This window comes from Salarias fasciatus, chromosome 14, assembly GCF_902148845.1.
Source record: "Salarias fasciatus chromosome 14, fSalaFa1.1, whole genome shotgun sequence".
In the NCBI taxonomy this organism is placed as follows: Eukaryota; Metazoa; Chordata; class Actinopteri; order Blenniiformes; family Blenniidae; genus Salarias; species Salarias fasciatus.
Window position 1 is genome coordinate 38028143 of NC_043758.1, and position 17274 is coordinate 38045416.

Here is a 17274-nt window from a genome sequence, read left to right on the forward strand (position 1 = left end):
TCTGTAGAGTCGTGGTTGGAAGCAATGGTCCCTCTTTGGTTCAATGTCCTCCTCTCTCGTGGTCCTGAAATGTGGGTTGGGTTAAAGGGCTAAATTCATTTGCAAATCCATCATAGTCTGTGGTCAAGGTTTGACAGCAGTATGAAAATTGCTTCCAATTAGGACAATGATTGTACTTTCACAAAGTATTACAGTGATACTGAGTGTCATGGCCACGCCCATAACCTTGAAGCGTTTTTTTACTCTCCACACATTTGGTAAGAGGTCCAGCTGTAAGGGCTTTTCCTGAGCAACCTTTGTCAGTAGATCACAACCTCCCAGTTTTCAGGGTTGATCAGACATGTTGACCTTTTCACAATACCCACATACGATCCAAAATCCAGACAAGTTCCATCTCGGATATGCCAAGGCATTGATACGGATAAGTGTTGTCAGTAAAGGCTGCAATTACTTTCTTACCGCTGTTGCTCTTCATGTGTTGAGTTGTTTTCATTGACATTGTTTGCAACCCCACGACAAAGTGGGGAATCAAAAATTGGAATCGACTCCTGATACTTCTCTCCACAGAAATCTTTAGTAAAAGGCGAAAGATTTATACGATCTGAAGAGAAGCAAGAGCTTTCTGAAGAGTTGTGGTTGGAAGCATTGCGCCCCCTTGGGTTCAATGTCCTCCTCTCTCGTGGTCCTTAGATGTGGGTTGGGTTAAAGGGCTAAATTCATTTGCAAATCCATCATAGTCTGTGGTCAAGGTTTGACAGCATTATGAAAATTTCTTCGAATTAGGACAATGACTGTACTTTCACAAAGTATTACAGTGATAATGAGTGTCATGGCCACGCCCATAACCTTGAACCTTTTTTTTACTCTCTAAACATTTTGTAAGAGGTCGCGCTGTAAGGCCTTTCCCTGTGAACATTTCTTATTTTGTCACAACATCCCAGTTTTCAGGGTTCATCAGACATGTTGGCCAAATCACAATACCCACATATGTTCCCAAATCCAGACAAGTCCCATCTCGGATATGCCAAGGCATTGATGCGGATAAGTGTTGTCAGGAAAGGCTGCACTTACTTTCTTACCGCTGTCGCTCCTCATGTGTTTAGTTGTTTTCATTGACATCAATTGCAACCCCACGAGACAGTGGGGAATCAAAAATTGGATTCGACTCCTGATACTTCTCTCCACGGAAATCTTTAGTAAAAGGCGAAAGATTTATACGATCTGAAGAGAAGCAAGAGCTTTCTGAAGAGTTGTGGTTGGAAGCATTGCGCCCGCTTGGGTTCAATGTCCTCCTCTCTCGTGGTCCTTAGATGTGGGTTGGGTTAAAGGGCTAAATTCATTTGCAAATCCATCATAGTCTGTGGTCAAGGTTTGACAGCATTATGAAAATTTCTTCTAATTAGGACAATGACTGTACTTTCACAAAGTATTACAGTGATAATGAGTGTCATGGCCACGCCCATAACCTTGAACCTTTTTTTTACTCTCTAAACATTTTGTAAGAGGTCCCGCTGTAAGGCCTTTCCCTGTGAACATTTCTAATTTTGTCACAACATCCCAGTTTTCAGGGTTCATCAGACATGTTGGCCAAATCACAATACCCACATATGTTCCCAAATCCAGACAAGTCCCATCTCAGATATGCCAAGGCATTGATACGGATAATTGTTGTCAGGAAAGGCTGCACTTACTTTCTTACCGCTGTCGCTCCTCATGTGTTTAGTTGTTTTCATTGACATCAATTGCAACCCCACGAGACAGTGGGGAATCAAAAATTGGAATCGACTCCTGATACTTCTCTCCACGGAAATCTTTAGTAAAAGGCAAAAGATTTATACGATCTGAAGAGAAGCAAGAGCTTTCTGTAGAGTCGTGGTTGGAAGCAATGGTCCCTCTTTGGTTCAATGTCCTCCTCTCTCGTGGTCCTGAAATGTGGGTTGGGTTAAAGGGCTAAATTCATTTGCAAATCCATCATAGTCTGTGGTCAAGGTTTGACAGCAGTATGAAAATTGCTTCCAATTAGGACAATGATTGTACTTTCACAAAGTATTACAGTGATACTGAGTGTCATGGCCACGCCCATAACCTTGAAGCGTTTTTTTACTCTCCACACATTTGGTAAGAGGTCCAGCTGTAAGGGCTTTTCCTGAGCAACCTTTGTCAGTAGATCACAACCTCCCAGTTTTCAGGGTTGATCAGACATGTTGACCTTTTCACAATACCCACATATGTTCCAAAATCCAGACAAGTTCCATCTCGGATATGCCAAGGCATTGATACGGATAAGTGTTGTCAGTAAAGGCTGCACTTACTTTCTTACCGCTGTCGCTCCTCATGTGTTTAGTTGTTTTCATTGACATCAATTGCAACCCCACGAGACAGTGGGGAATCAAAACTTGGATTCGACTCCTGATACTTCTCTCCACGGAAATCTTTAGTAAAAGGCGAAAGATTTATACGAACTGAAGAGAAGCAAGAGCTTTCTGAAGAGTTGTGGTTGGAAGCATTGCGCCCGCTTGGGTTCAATGTCCTCCTCTCTCGTGGTCCTTAGATGTGGGTTGGGTTAAAGGGCTAAATTCATTTGCAAATCCATCATAGTCTGTGGTCAAGGTTTGACAGCATTATGAAAATTTCTTCTAATTAGGACAATGACTGTACTTTCACAAAGTATTACAGTGATAATGAGTGTCATGGCCACGCCCATAACCTTGAACCTTTTTTTTACTCTCGAAACATTTTGTAAGAGGTCCCGCTGTAAGGCCTTTCCCTGTGAACATTTCTTATTTTGTCACAACATCCCAGTTATCAGGGTTCATCAGACATGTTGGCCAAATCACAATACCCACATATGCTCCCAAATCCAGACAAGTTCCATCTCGGATATGCCAAGGCATTGATACGGATAAGTGTTGTCAGTAAAGGCTGCACTTACTTTCTTACCGCTGTTGCTCCTCATGTGTTTAGTTGTTTTCATTGACATCAATTGCAACCCCACGAGACAGTGGGGAATCAAAACTTGGATTCGACTCCTGATACTTCTCTCCACGGAAATCTTTAGTAAAAGGCGAAAGATTTATACGAACTGAAGAGAAGCAAGAGCTTTCTGAAGAGTTGTGGTTGGAAGCATTGCGCCCGCTTGGGTTCAATGTCCTCCTCTCTCGTGGTCCTTAGATGTGGGTTGGGTTAAAGGGCTAAATTCATTTGCAAATCCATCATAGTCTGTGGTCAAGGTTTGACAGCATTATGAAAATTTCTTCTAATTAGGACAATGACTGTACTTTCACAAAGTATTACAGTGATAATGAGTGTCATGGCCACGCCCATAACCTTGAACCTTTTTTTACTCTCTAAACATTTTGTAAGAGGTCCCGCTGTAAGGGCTTTCCCTGTGAACATTTCAAATTTTGTCACAACATCCCAGTTTTCAGGGTTCATCAGACATGTTGGCCAAATAACAATACCCACATATGTTCCAAAATCCAGACAAGTTCCATCTCGGATATGCCAAGGCATTGATACGGATAAGTGTTGTCAGGAAAGGCTGCACTTACTTTCTTACCGCTGTTGCTCTTCATGTATTTAGTTGTTTTCATTGACATCAATTGCAACCCCACGAGACAGTGGGGAATCAAAAATTGGATTCGACTCCTGATACTTCTCTCCACGGAAATCTTTAGTAAAAGGCGAAAGATTTATACGATCTGAAGAGAAGCAAGAGCTTTCTGAAGAGTCGTGGTTGGAAGCATTGCGCCCCCTTGGGTTCAATGTCCTCCTCTCTCGTGGTCCTTAGATGTGGGTTGGGTTAAAGGGCTAAATTCATTTGCAAATCCATCATAGTCTGTGGTCAAGGTTTGACAGCAGTATGAAAATTTCTTCCAATTAGGACAATGACTGTACTTTCACAAAGTATTACAGTGATAATGAGTGTCATGGCCACGCCCATAACCTTGAACCTTTTTTTTACTCTCTAAACATTTTGTAAGAGGTCCCGCTGTAAGGGCTTTCCCTGTGAACATTTCAAATTTTGTCACAACATCCCAGTTTTCAGGGTTCATCAGACATGTTGGCCAAATAACAATACCCACATATGTTCCAAAATCCAGACAAGTTCCATCTCGGATATGCCAAGGCATTGATACGGATAAGTGTTGTCAGGAAAGGCTGCACTTACTTTCTTACCGCTGTTGCTCTTCATGTGTTTAGTTGTTTTCATTGACATCAATTGCAACCCCACGAGACAGTGGGGAATCAAAAATTGGATTCGACTCCTGATACTTCTCTCCACGGAAATCTTTAGTAAAAGGCGAAAGATTTATACGATCTGAAGAGAAGCAAGAGCTTTCTGAAGAGTTGTGGTTGGAAGCATTGCGCCCCCTTGGGTTCAATGTCCTCCTCTCTCGTGGTCCTTAGATGTGGGTTGGGTTAAAGGGCTAAATTCATTTGCAAATCCATCATAGTCTGTGGTCAAGGTTTGACAGTAGTATGAAAATTTCTTCCAATTAGGACAATGATTGTACTTTCACAAAGTATTACAGTGATACTGAGTGTCATGGCCACGCCCATAACCTTGAAGCGTTTTTTTACTCTCCACACATTTGGTAAGAGGTCCAGCTGTAAGGGCTTTCCTGAGCAACCTTTGTCAGTTAGATCACAACCTCCCAGTTTTCAGGGTTGATCAGACATGTTGACCTTTTCACAATACCCACATATGTTCCAAAATCCAGACAAGTTCCATCTCGGATATGCCAAGGCATTGATACGGATAAGTGTTGTCAGTAAAGGCTGCAATTACTTTCTTACCGCTGTTGCTCTTCATGTGTTTAGTTGTTTTCATTGACATTGATTGCAACCCCACGACAAAGTGGGGAATCAAAAATTGGAATCGACTCCTGATACTTCTCTCCACGGAAATCTTTAGTAAAAGGCGAAAGATTTATACGATCTGAAGAGAAGCAAGAGCTTTCTGAAGAGTTGTGGTTGGAAGCATTGCGCCCCCTTGGGTTCAATGTCCTCCTCTCTCGTGGTCCTTAGATGTGGGTTGGGTTAAAGGGCTAAATTCATTTGCAAATCCATCATAGTCTGTGGTCAAGGTTTGACAGCATTATGAAAATTTCTTCGAATGAGGACAATGACTGTACTTTCACAAAGTATTACAGTGATAATGAGTGTCATGGCCACGCCCATAACCTTGAACCTTTTTTTTACTCTCTAAACATTTTGTAAGAGGTCGCGCTGTAAGGCCTTTCCCTGTGAACATTTCTTATTTTGTCACAACATCCCAGTTTTCAGGGTTCATCAGACATGTTGGCCAAATCACAATACCCACATATGTTCCCAAATCCAGACAAGTCCCATCTCGGATATGCCAAGGCATTGATGCGGATAAGTGTTGTCAGGAAAGGCTGCACTTACTTTCTTACCGCTGTCGCTCCTCATGTGTTTAGTTGTTTTCATTGACATCAATTGCAACCCCACGAGACAGTGGGGAATCAAAAACTGGATTCGACTCCTGATACTTCTCTCCACGGAAATCTTTAGTAAAAGGCGAAAGATTGATACGATCTGAAGAGAAGCAAGAGCTTTCTGAAGAGTTGTGGTTGGAAGCATTGCGCCCGCTTGGGTTCAATGTCCTCCTCTCTCGTGGTCCTTAGATGTGGGTTGGGTTAAAGGGCTAAATTCATTTGCAAATCCATCATAGTCTGTGGTCAAGGTTTGACAGCATTATGAAAATTTCTTCTAATTAGGACAATGACTGTACTTTCACAAAGTATTACAGTGATAATGAGTGTCATGGCCACGCCCATAACCTTGAACCTTTTTTTTACTCTCTAAACATTTTGTAAGAGGTCCCGCTGTAAGGCCTTTCCCTGTGAACATTTCTTATTTTGTCACAACATCCCAGTTATCAGGGTTCATCAGACATGTTGGCCAAATCACAATACCCACATATGCTCCCAAATCCAGACAAGTCCCATCTCGGATATGCCAAGGCATTGATACGGATAAGTGTTGTCAGGAAAGGCTGCACTTACTTTCTTACCGCTGTCGCTCCTCATGTGTTTAGTTGTTTCCATTGACATCAATTGCAACCCCACGAGACAGTGGGGAATCAAAAATTGGAATCGACTCCTGATACTTCTCTCCACGGAAATCTTTAGTAAAAGGCGAAAGATTTATACGATCTGAAGAGAAGCAAGAGCTTTCTGAAGAGTTGTGGTTGGAAGCATTGCGCCCCCTTGGGTTCAATGTCCTCCTCTCTCGTGGTCCTTAGATGTGGGTTGGGTTAAAGGGCTAAATTCATTTGCAAATCCATCATAGTCTGTGGTCAAGGTTTGACAGCAGTATGAAAATTTCTTCCAATTAGGACAATGACTGTACTTTCACAAAGTATTACAGTGATAATGAGTGTCATGGCCACGCCCATAACCTTGAACCTTTTTTTTTCTCTCTAAACATTTTGTAAGAGGTCCCGCTGTAAGGGCTTTCCCTGTGAACATTTCTAATTTTGTCACAACATCCCAGTTTTCAGGGTTCATCAGACATGTTGGCCAAATCACAATACCCACATATGTTCCCAAATCCAGACAAGTCCCATCTCAGATATGCCAAGGCATTGATACGGATAATTGTTGTCAGGAAAGGCTGCACTTACTTTCTTACCGCTGTCGCTCCTCATGTGTTTAGTTGTTTTCATTGACATCAATTGCAACCCCACGAGACAGTGGGGAATCAAAAATTGGAATTGACTCCTGATACTTCTCTCCACGGAAATCTTTAGTAAAAGGCGAAAGATTTATACGATCTGAAGAGAAGCAAGAGCTTTCTGTAGAGTCGTGGTTGGAAGCAATGGTCCCTCTTTGGTTCAATGTCCTCCTCTCTCGTGGTCCAGAAATGTGGGTTGGGTTAAAGGGCTAAATTCATTTGCAAATCCATCATAGTCTGTGGTCAAGGTTTGACAGCAGTATGAAAATTGCTTCCAATTAGGACAATGATTGTACTTTCACAAAGTATTACAGTGATACTGAGTGTCATGGCCACGCCCATAACCTTGAAGCGTTTTTTTACTCTCCACACATTTGGTAAGAGGTCCAGCTGTAAGGGCTTTTCCTGAGCAACCTTTGTCAGTAGATCACAACCTCCCAGTTTTCAGGGTTGATCAGACATGTTGACCTTTTCACAATACCCACATATGTTCCAAAATCCAGACAAGTTCCATCTCGGATATGCCAAGGCATTGATACGGATAAGTGTTGTCAGTAAAGGCTGCAATTACTTCCTTACCGCTGTTGCTCTCCATGTGTTTAGTTGTTTTCATTGACATCAACTGCAACCCCACAAGACAGTGGGGAATCAAAAATTGGATTCGACTCCTGATACTTCTCTCCACGGAAATCTTTAGTAAAAGGCGAAAGATTTATACGATCTGAAGAGAAGCAAGAGCTTTCTGAAGAGTCGTGGTTGGAAGCATTGCGCCCCCTTGGGTTCAATGTCCTCCTCTCTCGTGGTCCTTAGATGTGGGTTGGGTTAAAGGGCTAAATTCATTTGCAAATCCATCATAGTCTGTGGTCAAGGTTCGACAGTAGTATGAAAATTTCTTCCAATTAGGACAATGACTGTACTTTCACAAAGTATTACAGTGATAATGAGTGTCATGGCCACGCCCATAACCTTGAACCTTTTTTTTTCTCTCTAAACATTTTGTAAGAGGTCCCGCTGTAAGGGCTTTCCCTGTGAACATTTCTAATTTTGTCACAACATCCCAGTTTTCAGGGTTCATCAGACATGTTGGCCAAATCACAATACCCACATATGTTCCCAAATCCAGACAAGTCCCATCTCAGATATGCCAAGGCATTGATACGGATAATTGTTGTCAGGAAAGGCTGCACTTACTTTCTTACCGCTGTCGCTCCTCATGTGTTTAGTTGTTTTCATTGACATCAATTGCAACCCCACGAGACAGTGGGGAATCAAAAATTGGAATCGACTCCTGATACTTCTCTCCACGGAAATCTTTAGTAAAAGGCGAAAGATTTATACGATCTGAAGAGAAGCAAGAGCTTTCTGTAGAGTCGTGGTTGGAAGCAATGGTCCCTCTTTGGTTCAATGTCCTCCTCTCTCGTGGTCCTGAAATGTGGGTTGGGTTAAAGGGCTAAATTCATTTGCAAATCCATCATAGTCTGTGGTCAAGGTTTGACAGCAGTATGAAAATTGCTTCCAATTAGGACAATGATTGTACTTTCACAAAGTATTACAGTGATACTGAGTGTCATGGCCACGCCCATAACCTTGAAGCGTTTTTTTACTCTCCACACATTTGGTAAGAGGTCCAGCTGTAAGGGCTTTTCCTGAGCAACCTTTGTCAGTAGATCACAACCTCCCAGTTTTCAGGGTTGATCAGACATGTTGACCTTTTCACAATACCCACATATGTTCCAAAATCCAGACAAGTTCCATCTCGGATATGCCAAGGCATTGATACGGATAAGTGTTGTCAGGAAAGGCTGCAATTACTTCCTTACCGCTGTTGCTCTCCATGTGTTTAGTTGTTTTCATTGACATCGATTGCAACCCCACGAGACAGTGGGGAATCAAAAATTGGAATCGACTCCTGATGTTTGTCTCCACGGAAATCTTTAGTAAAAGGCGAAAGATTTATACGATCTGAAGAGAAGCAAGAGCTTTCTGAAGAGTTGTGGTTGGAAGCATTGCGCCCCCTTGGGTTCAATGTCCTCCTCTCTCGTGGTCCTTAGATGTGGGTTGGGTTAAAGGGCTAAATTCATTTGCAAATCCATCATAGTCTGTGGTCAAGGTTTGACAGCATTATGAAAATTTCTTCTAATTAGGACAATGACTGTACTTTCACAAAGTATTACAGTGATAATGAGTGTCATGGCCACGCCCATAACCTTGAACCTTTTTTTTACTCTCTAAACATTTTGTAAGAGGTCGCGCTGTAAGGCCTTTTCCTGTGAACATTTCTTATTTTGTCACAACATCCCAGTTTTCAGGGTTCATCAGACATGTTGGCCAAATCACAATACCCACATATGTTCCCAAATCCAGACAAGTCCCATCTCGGATATGCCAAGGCATTGATACAGATAAGTGTTGTCAGGAAAGGCTGCACTTACTTTCTTACTGCTGTCGCTCCTCATGTGTTTAGTTGTTTTCATTGACATCAATTGCAACCCCACGAGACAGTGGGGAATCAAAAATTGGAATCGACTCCTGATACTTCTCTCCACGGAAATCTTTAGTAAAAGGCGAAAGATTTATACGATCTGAAGAGAAGCAAGAGCTTTCTGTAGAGTCGTGGTTGGAAGCAATGGTCCCTCTTTGGTTCAATGTCCTCCTCTCTCGTGGTCCTGAAATGTGGGTTGGGTTAAAAGGCTAAATTCATTTGCAAATCCATCATAGTCTGTGGTCAAGGTTTGACAGCAGTATGAAAATTGCTTCCAATTAGGACAATGATTGTACTTTCACAAAGTATTACAGTGATACTGAGTGTCATGGCCACGCACATAACCTTGAATCTTTTTTTACTCTCTAAACATTTTGTAAGAGGTCCCGCTGTAAGGCCTTTCCCTGTGAACATTTCTAATTTGGTCACAACATCCCAGTTATCAGGGTTCATCAGACATGCTGGCCAAATCACAATACCCACATATGTTCCCAAATCCAGACAAGTTCCATCTCGGATATGCCAAGGCATTGATACAGATAAGTGTTGTCAGTAAAGGCTGCAATTACTTTCTTACCGCTGTTGCTCTTCATGTGTTTTGTTGTTTTCATTGACATCAATTGCAACCCCACGAGACAGTGGGGAATCAAAAATTGGAATCGACTCCTGATACTTCTCTCCACGGAAATCTTTAGTAAAAGGCGAAAGATTTATACGATCTGAAGAGAAGCAAGAGCTTTCTGAAGAGTCGTGGTTGGAAGCATTGCGCCCCCTTGAGTTCAATGTCCTCCTCTCTCGTGGTCCTTAGATGTGGGTTGGGTTAAAGGGCTAAATTCATTTGCAAATCCATCATAGTCTGTGGTCAAGGTTTGACAGCATTATGAAAATTTCTTCTAATTAGGACAATGACTGTACTTTCACAAAGTATTACAGTGATAATGAGTGTCATGGCCACGCCCATAACCTTGAACCTTTTTTTTACTCTCTAAACATTTTGTAAGAGGTCGCGCTGTAAGGCCTTTCCCTGTGAACATTTCTTATTTTGTCACAACATCCCAGTTTTCAGGGTTCATCAGACATGTTGGCCAAATCACAATACCCACATATGTTCCAAAATCCAGACAAGTTACATTCTAATTTTGTCACAACATCCCAGTTTTCAGGGTTCATCAGACATGTTGGCCAAATAACAATACCCACATATGTTCCAAAATCCAGACAAGTTCCATCTCGGATATGCCAAGGCATTGATACGGATAAGAGTTCTCAGTAAAGGCTGCACTTACTTTCTCACCGCTGTTGCTCTTAATGTGTTTAGTTGTTTTCATTGACATCGATTGCAACCCCACGAGACAGTGGGGAATCAAAAATTGGAATCGACACCTGACACTTCTCTCCACGGAAATCTTAAGTAAAAGGCGAAAGATTTATACGATCTGAAGAGAAGCATGAGCTTTCTGTAGAGTCGTGGTTGGAAGCAATGGTCCCTCTTTGGTTCAATGTCCTCCTCTCTCGTGGTCCTGAAATGTGGGTTGGGTTAAAGGGCTAAATTCATTTGCAAATCCATCATAGCCTGTGGTCAAGGTTTGACAGCAGTATGAAAATTGCTTCCAATTAGGACAATGATTGTACTTTCACAAAGTATTACAGTGATACTGAGTGTCATGGCCACGCCCATAACCTTGAAGCGTTTTTTTACTCTCCACACATTTGGTAAGAGGTCCAGCTGTAAGGGCTTTTCCTGAGCAACCTTTGTCAGTAGATCACAACCTCCCAGTTTTCAGGGTTGATCAGACATGTTGACCTTTTCACAATACCCACATACGATCCAAAATCCAGACAAGTTCCATCTCGGATATGCCAAGGCATTGATACGGATAAGTGTTGTCAGTAAAGGCTGCAATTAATTTCTTACCGCTGTTGCTCTTCATGTGTTTAGTTGTTTTCATTGACATTGATTGCAACCCCACGACAAAGTGGGGAATCAAAAATTGGAATCGACTCCTGATATTTCTCTCCACGGAAATCTTTAGTAAAAGGCGAAAGATTTATACGATCTGAAGAGAAGCAAGAGCTTTCTGAAGAGTTGTGGTTGGAAGCATTGCGCCCCCTTGGGTTCAATGTCCTCCTCTCTCGTGGTCCTTAGATGTGGGTTGGGTTAAAGGGCTAAATTCATTTGCAAATCCATCATAGCCTGTGGTCAAGGTTTGACAGCATTATGAAAATTTCTTCGAATTAGGACAATGACTGTACTTTCACAAAGTATTACAGTGATAATGAGTGTCATGGCCACGCCCATAACCTTGAACCTTTTTTTTACTCTCTAAACATTTTGTAAGAGGTCGCGCTGTAAGGCCTTTCCCTGTGAACATTTCTTATTTTGTCACAACATCCCAGTTTTCAGGGTTCATCAGACATGTTGGCCAAATCACAATACCCACATATGTTCCCAAATCCAGACAAGTCCCATCTCGGATATGCCAAGGCATTGATGCGGATAAGTGTTGTCAGGAAAGGCTGCACTTACTTTCTTACCGCTGTCGCTCCTCATGTGTTTAGTTGTTTTCATTGACATCAATTGCAACCCCACGAGACAGTGGGGAATCAAAAATTGGATTCGACTCCTGATACTTCTCTCCACGGAAATCTTTAGTAAAAGGCGAAAGATTTATACGATCTGAAGAGAAGCAAGAGCTTTCTGAAGAGTTGTGGTTGGAAGCATTGCGCCCGCTTGGGTTCAATGTCCTCCTCTCTCGTGGTCCTTAGATGTGGGTTGGGTTAAAGGGCTAAATTCATTTGCAAATCCATCATAGTCTGTGGTCAAGGTTTGACAGCAGTATGAAAATTTCTTCTAATTAGGACAATGACTGTACTTTCACAAAGTATTACAGTGATAATGAGTGTCATGGCCACGCCCATAACCTTGAACCTTTTTTTTACTCTCTAAACATTTTGTAAGAGGTCGCGTTGTAAGGCCTTTCCCTGTGAACATTTATTTTGTCACAACATCCCAGTTTTCAGGGTTCATCAGACATGTTGGCCAAATCACAATACCCACATATGTTCCCAAATCCAGACAAGTCCCATCTCAGATATGCCAAGGCATTGATACGGATAATTGTTGTCAGGAAAGGCTGCACTTACTTTCTTACCGCTGTCGCTCCTCATGTGTTTAGTTGTTTTCATTGACATCAATTGCAACCCCACGAGACAGTGGGGAATCAAAAATTGGAATCGACTCCTGATACTTCTCTCCACGGAAATCTTTAGTAAAAGGCGAAAGATTTATACGATCTGAAGAGAAGCAAGAGCTTTCTGTAGAGTCGTGGTTGGAAGCAATGGTCCCTCTTTGGTTCAATGTCCTCCTCTCTCGTGGTCCTGAAATGTGGGTTGGGTTAAAGGGCTAAATTCATTTGCAAATCCATCATAGTCTGTGGTCAAGGTTTGACAGCAGTATGAAAATTGCTTCCAATTAGGACAATGATTGTACTTTCACAAAGTATTACAGTGATACTGAGTGTCATGGCCACGCCCATAACCTTGAAGCGTTTTTTTACTCTCCACACATTTGGTAAGAGGTCCAGCTGTAAGGGCTTTTCCTGAGCAACCTTTGTCAGTAGATCACAACCTCCCAGTTTTCAGGGTTGATCAGACATGTTGACCTTTTCACAATACCCACATATGTTCCCAAATCCAGACAAGTCCCATCTCGGATATGCCAAGGCATTGATACGGATAAGTGTTGTCAGTAAAGGCTGCAATTACTTTCTTACCGCTGTTGCTCTTCATGTGTTTAGTTGTTTTCATTGACATCGATTGCAACCCCACGAGACAGTGGGGAATCAAAAATTGGAATCGACTCCTGAAGTTTGTCTCCACGGAAATCTTTAGTAAAAGGCGAAAGATTTATACGATCTGAAGAGAAGCAAGAGCTTTCTGAAGAGTTGTGGTTGGAAGCATTGCGCCCCCTTGGGTTCAATGTCCTCCTCTCTCGTGGTCCTTAGATGTGGGTTGGGTTAAAGGGCTAAATTCATTTGCAAATCCATCATAGTCTGTGGTCAAGGTTTGACAGCATTATGAAAATTTCTTCTAATTAGGACAATGACTGTACTTTCACAAAGTATTACAGTGATAATGAGTGTCATGGCCACGCCCATAACCTTGAACCTTTTTTTTACTCTCTAAACATTTTGTAAGAGGTCGCGCTGTAAGGCCTTTCCCTGTGAACATTTCTTATTTTGTCACAACATCCCAGTTTTCAGGGTTCATCAGACATGTTGGCCAAACCACAATACCCACATATGTTCCCAAATCCAGACAAGTCCCATCTCGGATATGCCAAGGCATTGATACAGGATAAGTGTTGTCAGGAAAGGCTGCACTTACTTTCTTACCTGCTGTCGCTCCTCATGTGTTTAGTTGTTTTCATTGACATCAATTGCAACCCCACGAGACAGTGGGGAATCAAAAATTGGAATCGACTCCTGATACTTCTCTCCACGGAAATCTTTAGTAAAAGGCGAAAGATTTATACGATCTGAAGAGAAGCAAGAGCTTTCTGTAGAGTCGTGGTTGGAAGCAATGGTCCCTCTTTGGTTCAATGTCCTCCTCTCTCGTGGTCCTGAAATGTGGGTTGGGTTAAAAGGCTAAATTCATTTGCAAATCCATCATAGTCTGTGGTCAAGGTTTGACAGCAGTATGAAAATTGCTTCCAATTAGGACAATGATTGTACTTTCACAAAGTATTACAGTGATACTGAGTGTCATGGCCACGCCCATAACCTTGAATCTTTTTTTACTCTCTAAACATTTTGTAAGAGGTCCCGCTGTAAGGCCTTTCCCTGTGAACATTTCTAATTTGGTCACAACATCCCAGTTATCAGGGTTCATCAGACATGCTGGCCAAATCACAATACCCACATATGTTCCCAAATCCAGACAAGTTCCATCTCGGATATGCCAAGGCATTGATACAGATAAGTGTTGTCAGTAAAGGCTGCAATTACTTTCTTACCGCTGTTGCTCTTCATGTGTTTTAGTTGTTTTCATTGACATCAATTGCAACCCCACGAGACAGTGGGGAATCAAAAATTGGAATCGACTCCTGATACTTCTCTCCACGGAAATCTTTAGTAAAAGGCGAAAGATTTATACGATCTGAAGAGAAGCAAGAGCTTTCTGAAGAGTCGTGGTTGGAAGCATTGCGCCCCCTTGGTTCAATGTCCTCCTCTCTCGTGGTCCTTAGATGTGGGTTGGGTTAAAGGGCTAAATTCATTTGCAAATCCATCATAGTCTGTGGTCAAGGTTTGACAGCATTATGAAAATTTCTTCTAATTAGGACAATGACTGTACTTTCACAAAGTATTACAGTGATAATGAGTGTCATGGCCACGCCCATAACCTTGAACCTTTTTTTTACTCTCTAAACATTTGTAAGAGGTCGCGCTGTAAGGCCTTTTCCTGTAAACATTTCTTATTTTGTCACAACATCCCAGTTTTCAGGGTTCATCAGACATGTTGGCCAAATAACAATACCCACATATGTTCCAAAATCCAGACAAGTTCCATCTCGGATATGCCAAGGCATTGATACGGATAAGTGTTGTCAGTAAAGGCTGCAATTACTTTCTTACCGCTGTTGCTCTTCATGTGTTTAGTTGTTTTCATTGACATCGATTGCAACCCCACGAGACAGTGGGGAATCAAAAATTGGAATTCGACTCCTGACACTTCTCTCCACGGAAATCTTAAGTAAAAGGCGAAAGATTTATACGATCTGAAGAGAAGCATGAGCTTTCTGTAGAGTCGTGGTTGGAAGCAATGGTCCCTCTTTGGTTCAATGTCCTCCTCTCTCGTGGTCCTGAAATGTGGGTTGGGTTAAAGGGCTAAATTCATTTGCAAATCCATCATAGCCTGTGGTCAAGGTTTGACAGCAGTATGAAAATTGCTTCCAATTAGGACAATGATTGTACTTTCACAAAGTATTACAGTGATACTGAGTGTCATGGCCACGCCCATAACCTTGAAGCGTTTTTTTACTCTCCACACATTTGGTAAGAGGTCCAGCTGTAAGGGCTTTTCCTGAGCAACCTTTGTCAGTAGATCACAACCTCCCAGTTTTCAGGGTTGATCAGACATGTTGACCTTTTCACAATACCCACATACGATCCAAAATCCAGACAAGTTCCATCTCGGATATGCCAAGGCATTGATACGGATAAGTGTTGTCAGTAAAGGCTGCAATTACTTTCTTACCGCTGTTGCTCTTCATGTGTTTAGTTGTTTTCATTGACATCGATTGCAACCCCACGAGACAGTGGGGAATCAAAAATTGGAATCGACTCCTGATACTTCTCTCCACGGAAATCTTTAGTAAAAGGCGAAAGATTTATACGATCTGAAGAGAAGCAAGAGCTTTCTGAAGAGTTGTGGTTGGAAGCATTGCGCCCCCTTGGGTTCAATGTCCTCCTCTCTCGTGGTCCTTAGATGTGGGTTGGGTTAAAGGGCTAAATTCATTTGCAAATCCATCATAGTCTGTGGTCAAGGTTTGACAGCATTATGAAAATTTCTTCTAATTAGGACAATGACTGTACTTTCACAAAGTATTACAGTGATAATGAGTGTCATGGCCACGCCCATAACCTTGAACCTTTTTTTTACTCTCTAAACATTTTGTAAGAGGTCGCGCTGTAAGGCCTTTCCCTGTGAACATTTCTATTTTGTCACAACATCCCAGTTTTCAGGGTTCATCAGACATGTTGGCCAAATCACAATACCCACATATGTTCCCAAATCCAGACAAGTCCATCTCGGATATGCCAAGGCATTGATACGGATAAGTGTTGTCAGGAAAGGCTGCACTTACTTTCTTACCTGCTGTTGCTCCTCATGTGTTTAGTTGTTTTCATTGACATCAATTGCAACCCCACGAGACAGTGGGGAATCAAAAATTGGAATCGACTCCTGATACTTCTCTCCACGGAAATCTTTAGTAAAAGGCGAAAGATTTATACGATCTGAAGAGAAGCAAGAGCTTTCTGTAGAGTCGTGATTGGAAGCAATTGCGTCCCTCTTTGGTTCAATGTCCTCCTCTCTCGTGGTCCTGAAATGTGGGTTGGGTTAAAGGGCTAAATTCATTTGCAAATCCATCATAGTCTGTGGTCAAGGTTTGACAGCAGTATGAAAATTGCTTCCAATTAGGACAATGATTGTACTTTCACAAAGTATTACAGTGATACTGAGTGTCATGGCCACGCCCATAACCTTGAACCTTTTTTTACTCTCTAAACATTTTGTAAGAGGTCCGCTGTAAGGCCTTTCCCTGTGAACATTTCTAATTTGGTCACAACATCCCAGTTATCAGGGTTCATCAGACATGTTGGCCAAATCACAATACCCACATATGTTCCCAAATCCAGACAAGTTCCATCTCGGATATGCCAAGGCATTGATACAGATAAGTGTTGTCATGTAAAGGCTGCAATTACTTTCTTACCGCTGTTGCTCTTCATGTGTTTAGTTGTTTTCATTGACATCAATTGCAACCCCACGAGACAGTGGGGAATCAAAAATTGGAATCGACTCCTGATGTTTCTCTCCACGGAAATCTTTAGTAAAAGGCGAAAGATTTATACGATCTGAAGAGAAGCAAGAGCTTTCTGAAGAGTCGTGGTTGGAAGCATTGCGCCCCCTTGGTTCAATGTCCTCCTCTCTCGTGGTCCTTAGATGTGGGTTGGGTTAAAGGGCTAAATTCATTTGCAAATCCATCATAGTCTGTGGTCAAGGTTTGACAGCATTATGAAAATTTCTTCTAATTAGGACAATGACTGTACTTTCACAAAGTATTACAGTGATAATGAGTGTCATGGCCACGCCCATAACCTTGAACCTTTTTTTTGCTCTCTAAACATTTTGTAAGAGGTCGCGCTGTAAGGCCTTTCCCTGTGAACATTTCTTATTTTGTCACAACATCCCAGTTTTCAGGGTTCATCAGACATGTTGGCCAAACCACAATACCCACATATGTTCCCAAATCCAGACAAGTCCCATCTCGGATATGCCAAGGCATTGATACAGATAAGTGTTTTCAG

At 42.0% G+C, this 17274-nt stretch overlaps 27 non-coding genes across 27 annotated transcripts; all 27 read right to left on the reverse strand.

Moving 5' to 3' along the window:
* Nucleotides 1-507: 507 nt before the first annotated feature.
* LOC115401305 (U5 spliceosomal RNA) lies at nt 508-620 on the reverse strand. Its single transcript, XR_003932935.1, has one exon. It is a non-coding gene; the product is annotated as a U5 spliceosomal RNA (small nuclear RNA).
* Nucleotides 621-1127: 507 nt separating this feature from the next.
* On the reverse strand, nt 1128-1240 carry LOC115401263 (U5 spliceosomal RNA). Its single transcript, XR_003932894.1, has one exon. It is a non-coding gene; the product is annotated as a U5 spliceosomal RNA (small nuclear RNA).
* A 507-nt stretch (nt 1241-1747) lies between these two features.
* LOC115401297 (U5 spliceosomal RNA) lies at nt 1748-1860 on the reverse strand. The gene has a single exon (XR_003932928.1). It is a non-coding gene; the product is annotated as a U5 spliceosomal RNA (small nuclear RNA).
* Nucleotides 1861-2368: 508 nt separating this feature from the next.
* LOC115401308 (U5 spliceosomal RNA) lies at nt 2369-2481 on the reverse strand. The gene has a single exon (XR_003932939.1). It is a non-coding gene; the product is annotated as a U5 spliceosomal RNA (small nuclear RNA).
* A 507-nt stretch (nt 2482-2988) lies between these two features.
* Nucleotides 2989-3101, reverse strand: LOC115401309 (U5 spliceosomal RNA). The gene has a single exon (XR_003932940.1). It is a non-coding gene; the product is annotated as a U5 spliceosomal RNA (small nuclear RNA).
* A 506-nt stretch (nt 3102-3607) lies between these two features.
* Nucleotides 3608-3720, reverse strand: LOC115401264 (U5 spliceosomal RNA). Its single transcript, XR_003932895.1, has one exon. It is a non-coding gene; the product is annotated as a U5 spliceosomal RNA (small nuclear RNA).
* Nucleotides 3721-4227: 507 nt separating this feature from the next.
* LOC115401265 (U5 spliceosomal RNA) lies at nt 4228-4340 on the reverse strand. The gene has a single exon (XR_003932896.1). It is a non-coding gene; the product is annotated as a U5 spliceosomal RNA (small nuclear RNA).
* A 508-nt stretch (nt 4341-4848) lies between these two features.
* Nucleotides 4849-4961, reverse strand: LOC115401262 (U5 spliceosomal RNA). Its single transcript, XR_003932893.1, has one exon. It is a non-coding gene; the product is annotated as a U5 spliceosomal RNA (small nuclear RNA).
* Nucleotides 4962-5468: 507 nt separating this feature from the next.
* Nucleotides 5469-5581, reverse strand: LOC115401310 (U5 spliceosomal RNA). Its single transcript, XR_003932941.1, has one exon. It is a non-coding gene; the product is annotated as a U5 spliceosomal RNA (small nuclear RNA).
* Nucleotides 5582-6088: 507 nt separating this feature from the next.
* On the reverse strand, nt 6089-6201 carry LOC115401269 (U5 spliceosomal RNA). The gene has a single exon (XR_003932900.1). It is a non-coding gene; the product is annotated as a U5 spliceosomal RNA (small nuclear RNA).
* A 507-nt stretch (nt 6202-6708) lies between these two features.
* On the reverse strand, nt 6709-6821 carry LOC115401306 (U5 spliceosomal RNA). Its single transcript, XR_003932936.1, has one exon. It is a non-coding gene; the product is annotated as a U5 spliceosomal RNA (small nuclear RNA).
* Nucleotides 6822-7329: 508 nt separating this feature from the next.
* LOC115401294 (U5 spliceosomal RNA) lies at nt 7330-7442 on the reverse strand. Its single transcript, XR_003932924.1, has one exon. It is a non-coding gene; the product is annotated as a U5 spliceosomal RNA (small nuclear RNA).
* A 507-nt stretch (nt 7443-7949) lies between these two features.
* LOC115401271 (U5 spliceosomal RNA) lies at nt 7950-8062 on the reverse strand. Its single transcript, XR_003932902.1, has one exon. It is a non-coding gene; the product is annotated as a U5 spliceosomal RNA (small nuclear RNA).
* Nucleotides 8063-8570: 508 nt separating this feature from the next.
* Nucleotides 8571-8683, reverse strand: LOC115401311 (U5 spliceosomal RNA). Its single transcript, XR_003932942.1, has one exon. It is a non-coding gene; the product is annotated as a U5 spliceosomal RNA (small nuclear RNA).
* A 507-nt stretch (nt 8684-9190) lies between these two features.
* On the reverse strand, nt 9191-9303 carry LOC115401272 (U5 spliceosomal RNA). The gene has a single exon (XR_003932903.1). It is a non-coding gene; the product is annotated as a U5 spliceosomal RNA (small nuclear RNA).
* A 506-nt stretch (nt 9304-9809) lies between these two features.
* Nucleotides 9810-9922, reverse strand: LOC115401273 (U5 spliceosomal RNA). Its single transcript, XR_003932904.1, has one exon. It is a non-coding gene; the product is annotated as a U5 spliceosomal RNA (small nuclear RNA).
* A 604-nt stretch (nt 9923-10526) lies between these two features.
* Nucleotides 10527-10638, reverse strand: LOC115401248 (U5 spliceosomal RNA). Its single transcript, XR_003932879.1, has one exon. It is a non-coding gene; the product is annotated as a U5 spliceosomal RNA (small nuclear RNA).
* Nucleotides 10639-11147: 509 nt separating this feature from the next.
* LOC115401304 (U5 spliceosomal RNA) lies at nt 11148-11260 on the reverse strand. The gene has a single exon (XR_003932934.1). It is a non-coding gene; the product is annotated as a U5 spliceosomal RNA (small nuclear RNA).
* A 507-nt stretch (nt 11261-11767) lies between these two features.
* LOC115401266 (U5 spliceosomal RNA) lies at nt 11768-11880 on the reverse strand. Its single transcript, XR_003932897.1, has one exon. It is a non-coding gene; the product is annotated as a U5 spliceosomal RNA (small nuclear RNA).
* Nucleotides 11881-12384: 504 nt separating this feature from the next.
* On the reverse strand, nt 12385-12497 carry LOC115401274 (U5 spliceosomal RNA). The gene has a single exon (XR_003932905.1). It is a non-coding gene; the product is annotated as a U5 spliceosomal RNA (small nuclear RNA).
* Nucleotides 12498-13005: 508 nt separating this feature from the next.
* On the reverse strand, nt 13006-13118 carry LOC115401245 (U5 spliceosomal RNA). The gene has a single exon (XR_003932876.1). It is a non-coding gene; the product is annotated as a U5 spliceosomal RNA (small nuclear RNA).
* A 509-nt stretch (nt 13119-13627) lies between these two features.
* On the reverse strand, nt 13628-13740 carry LOC115401275 (U5 spliceosomal RNA). Its single transcript, XR_003932906.1, has one exon. It is a non-coding gene; the product is annotated as a U5 spliceosomal RNA (small nuclear RNA).
* A 507-nt stretch (nt 13741-14247) lies between these two features.
* LOC115401276 (U5 spliceosomal RNA) lies at nt 14248-14360 on the reverse strand. Its single transcript, XR_003932907.1, has one exon. It is a non-coding gene; the product is annotated as a U5 spliceosomal RNA (small nuclear RNA).
* Nucleotides 14361-14865: 505 nt separating this feature from the next.
* Nucleotides 14866-14980, reverse strand: LOC115401246 (U5 spliceosomal RNA). The gene has a single exon (XR_003932877.1). It is a non-coding gene; the product is annotated as a U5 spliceosomal RNA (small nuclear RNA).
* Nucleotides 14981-15487: 507 nt separating this feature from the next.
* LOC115401277 (U5 spliceosomal RNA) lies at nt 15488-15600 on the reverse strand. The gene has a single exon (XR_003932908.1). It is a non-coding gene; the product is annotated as a U5 spliceosomal RNA (small nuclear RNA).
* A 506-nt stretch (nt 15601-16106) lies between these two features.
* LOC115401278 (U5 spliceosomal RNA) lies at nt 16107-16219 on the reverse strand. Its single transcript, XR_003932909.1, has one exon. It is a non-coding gene; the product is annotated as a U5 spliceosomal RNA (small nuclear RNA).
* Nucleotides 16220-16727: 508 nt separating this feature from the next.
* LOC115401301 (U5 spliceosomal RNA) lies at nt 16728-16840 on the reverse strand. Its single transcript, XR_003932932.1, has one exon. It is a non-coding gene; the product is annotated as a U5 spliceosomal RNA (small nuclear RNA).
* Between the last annotated feature and the right edge of the window lie 434 nt (nt 16841-17274).